General features: G+C 41.5%; 1 pseudogene; it reads left to right on the forward strand.

The window, feature by feature from the left end:
• The first annotated feature begins 3,376 nt into the window (after positions 1-3,376).
• Positions 3,377-4,369, forward strand: LOC127684538 (glyceraldehyde-3-phosphate dehydrogenase-like; annotated as a pseudogene).
• The last annotated feature ends 335 nt before the right edge of the window (positions 4,370-4,704 follow it).

A 4,704-nucleotide genomic window follows, 5' to 3' on the forward strand; every position in this document is an offset into this window, starting at 1 on the left:
GGTATATTTACACAATGGAATACTACTCAACAATTAGAAACAATGAATTCACAAAATTTTTAGTCAAATGGTTTGATCTGGAAAATATCATCCTAAGTGAGGTAACCCAATCACAAAAGAATACACATAGAATGCAATCTCTGATAAGTGGATATTAATTAGCCCAGAAGCCCTGAATAACCAAGGCACAAATCGCATAACAAATGACTCCCATGAAGAAGTATGGAGAGGGTCCTGATCCTGGAAAGGATTGATCTAGCATTGGACGGGAATATAAAGACAGAGAAAAAGGAGAGAGGTGATTGGAGAATGGACGGAGAGAAGATGGTTTATGGGACATATGGGGAGGGGGGATCCGGGAAAGGGGAAATCATTTGGAATGTAAACAAAGAATATAAAAAATAAAAATATTTTAAAAAAAAAACAACAAAGCTCACTCCACTCTTGGATTGTCATGAGTTCCTAATAACAACACTGGACCTGAAAGGATGGTTGAGCATTGAGAGACACTGTAAGGCAAAACTTTCAAATACAGCTCTGAGCCTGGCTGAAGGATATTTACACTCTCTGTAGTATCTACTTGTCAAAGCTCCAAGATGTCATCTGGTGTTAACTAAATCAACAATTCATAGGAAGATCAGTGGTCAGACACCCCACTTCCAAATAGCATGTCTGATGAGGGTTGGAGCTAGCCAGAAATCCAATATTCTTGTTTAATCTTCAAGCCAGTGCAGAAGTGCCCTTAATTTTTCTCTTATTTTCAGCTTTCTCCATATTTATCTAACAATATTTTATAAGACAATTCAGGAAAATTATCTTTTGCATTCCCAAAGGGAATAATAATAATAATTAATAATAATAATAATAATGCTCTGTACTGCAACTTAACCTCTAATATTTTTCCAAGTGAGACCTTGAGAGAAGTAGAAAATTGAGAGGGTGAAGGGGAAAGTCTTCAGAAGCACCATGCCTCTAAATTGATACCATGTAAAGCTCTCCCAGTATTGAGGAACCACTGCTGGGGGTAAATGAAATGAATTCACTGGGGCATCTAATCCTATTCCTGGAACATTTAAACTGTTTAAATGCACTGGCGAGCAAACAAACTTCAAAGTGATCATTACACCCCAGACACTGTTGCTTGTGTGGCTGAAATCTTTATAAGATTAGCCCCCCACAGGGAGAGAAGTTAAACACGGCCAGAACCACTTTGAAACTGTCAGGAGGGTACCCATTTACAGGCTGAGGATCAGGGAAAATTCTCCACATGGCCCTGCCCCCACTCAGGGGTAACTGATGGAGCTGCAGTCTCCACTCCAGTCTTTGTAGTCCTCATTTCTACTGCCTTGGCAACCACATGCTCCCTGCAAACAGAGGATGGTGAGGGAGTCAAAGACTTTTAACACTTATAGGAGTGTTCACTTGTGTCAACCTGGGTTCGAACAATTTAATGTTGTGTAAGGCACACAACAACAATGCCATAGAAGAGCATGACATAAAAGACAAATGACTTGGCAGTTTGGCATATATACAGTTTTGCATGTATATATATACACATATATATGAGTGTGTGTGTGTGTGTGTATGTATGTGTAGGTGCAGGTATATATAGATATAGATGCTGATATAGATGCTAATTATACATATATATATATGGAGCAATTTTAACAATCTAGTATTGTTTTGAAATATACTATTGTTAATTAAATTCTATTATTTAAAATCATTGATTTTTAAAATATATTATTATCATATATAATCTATTACATATCAGATTCTAGGTTCTTTTCCTCAAGTCAAACATCCCCCACAACTTTTCTCCTTTCTTTATCCCAGCTCCCACATTTATAACAAAAAAAAAATTTGTATTTCATTAGTTGACCAGTATATAATGGCCACTGCAAAACTAACAAAGTGATTTTTACTTATACAGATGGTTATAAATAGCAATCTCAATTCATTTGTTCAGCATTGATTTGTCAACCATAATACTGAAAAGGCAGAAATCAGATGGAATGATCTGAAACTGGGACAAGGGTGAGCTCAGTGAGGTGAGCTAAGGGAAGAAGGAGTGAGTTCTGGCCACAAGGAGGAACATGGCAATGGCACTGGAGACCATTCTTCCCCAGGCCCTTTTGATTTTGTTAAAAAATTTTGATTTTGTTAAAAAATTTCTCACATTCTCCATATCTTACAGAAATGTGTACTATCAATTTACAAACTCAGATTTCAGAGATTTAAGTCATTTCTACTTGATCCATTTGGCATCTCACACTGAGAAATGTACAAGAATGTAAATAAACTGTGGTATATACACTTTCAGCACAGTGTTTCCAGTCCTTCTAAATACCATATACTCTTCCAACGCCTTGAGGAAGGGTCCTTCTTTGGAAGAACTTTGAGAATCCTGGAGTGGCCTCCATCAGGTAACAGAATGGCTTTCATTTGGGTACATTTTCTTATCAGGCTTCTATGTCTTCATGAAACTATGGCAACTATATTGTAAGCAGGACTAATGGCTGAACCATGTGACTTAATCAGACCAGTCAGATATCTACTACAAAAAGGTGTTTTAAAATCCTAAACTTGAATAAAAAGAAAAAATGATAGAGAGGGGGGAAATAAAGGGGAATACACACAGGCATGTATAAAAAAGAGGAGAGTCAAAAAACAGACAGACAGATAAACAGACAGAGATATAGAGATAGAGAAAAAGAGAAAGACACGCAGAGAGACCATCCTACAAACTATAGTATCCATCCAGTCTTTAATACACATTAAAATATATCTTCCCTTAGCCTGCTCCAACATGAGCACCATCTCTCTAACACATCCTAGTAGTTGCCCTAAAGATTCATTACATCATTATTCTAGGATTGTACTTATGTCAGGTTATCAGGTCATGTACAACAAAACTGTAAGTAAGCTCATTGTGAAAGTATATAAAGTGTAGTATCTTCCATATTCCAGAATGTGTCCTCACTCTGTCTCTCTGTCACTCTCTGTGTCTCTATCTCTATGTCTTCCTGTCTCTATGTGTCTTTCATTGTGTCTCTATTTGTATCCGTGTGTCTCTGTTTCTCTCTTTACACACATACACTCACTCACTCACTCACTCACTCACTCACAAGAGTGAAATAGTTCTGGGTATAAAATGAAAACATTAGGATATTCATGAACACTGGCCTGGTGTGGGTTTTGTCTCATGCTTCCCTGTGAGTCATGAACCTTCTCAGGTCTTTCTCAAGTTGGGTGTTAAAACAGAAGAGTCACATCAGTGGACTTATTTACTCAAGAATTGTAAACTGAATGCTTCTCCCTGTTCCAGAGACAGCTGCATCTTCTTGTGCAGTGCCAGCCTCCTCTTGTAGACAAAATGGTGAAGGTAAGTGTGAATGGATTTGGCCATATTGGGTCCCTGGTTGCCAAAGCTGCCTTCTCCTCTGCATCTGGCACAGTGGAGATTGTTGCCATAAATGACCCCTTCATTGACCTCAACCACATGGTCTACATGTTCCAGTCTGACTCCACCCATGGCAAATTCAACGGCATAGTCAAGGCTGAGAATGGGAAGCTAGTCAACAATGGGAAGCCCATCACCATCTTCCAGGAGAGAGATACCGCTAACATCAAATGGGGTGATGTTGGTGCTGAGTATATCATGGAGTCTACTGGCTTCTCTACTACCATGGAGAAGGCCAGGGCCCACTTGAAGGGTGGGGCCAAAAGGGTCATCATCTCTGCCTCTTCTGCCGATGCCCTCATGTTTGTGATGGGTATAAACCTCTAGAAATATGACAACTCACTCAAGATTGTCAGCAATGCATCCTGCACCCCCAACTGCTTAGCCACCCTGGCCAAGGTCATCCATGACAACTTTGGCATCGTGGAAGGGCTCATGACCACTGTCTATGCCATCACTGTCACTCAGAAGACTGTGCATGGCCCCTCTGGGAAGCTGTGGTGTAATGGCTGTGGGGCTGCCCAGAACATCATCCCTGCATTCACTGATGGCTGTGGGCAAGGTCATTCCAGAGCTGAACAGGAAGCTCACTGGCATGGCCTTTTGTGTTCTTAACCCCAATGTATCTGTTGTGGATCTGACATGCCGCCTGAAGAAACCCGCCAAGTATGATGACATCAAGAAGGTAGTGAAGCAGGAATCTGAGGGCCCACTAAAGGGCATCCTGGGCTACACTGAGGACCAGGTTGTCTCCTGCAACTTCAACAGCAACTCCCACTCTTTCACCTTTGATGCTGGGGCTGGCGCTGTTCTCAATGACAATTTTGTAAAGCTCAGTATGGCAATGAATACAGCTACAGAAACAGGATCCTGGACCTCATGGCCTACATGGCCTCTAAGGAGTAAGAAGCCCTGGACCGCCCACCCCAGAAAGAGCTCAAGAGAGAAGTCCTCGGTGGCTGAGGAGTCCCTGTCCCAACTTGGCTCCCGACGCTGAGCAACTCCCTCACAATTTCCATCCCAGACCCCCATAATAACAGGAGGGGCCTCTGGAGCCCTCCCTACTCTCTTGAATACCATCAGGAATGTTCCACTGCACCCCCTCCCCAAACAAAGGAATTGTAAACTGGTCTCTCTGGAGGCACAGATCCCCCTCACTTCTAACTGGTCATTGTTCTCACCGTCTTTCTCCCTATCCCCACCCTGCATCTGTTCTCACTGTCGAGACTCTCTTTTCTGGG

This window comes from Apodemus sylvaticus, chromosome 5 (assembly GCF_947179515.1).
Source record: "Apodemus sylvaticus chromosome 5, mApoSyl1.1, whole genome shotgun sequence".
Classification (NCBI taxonomy): domain Eukaryota; kingdom Metazoa; phylum Chordata; class Mammalia; order Rodentia; family Muridae; genus Apodemus; species Apodemus sylvaticus.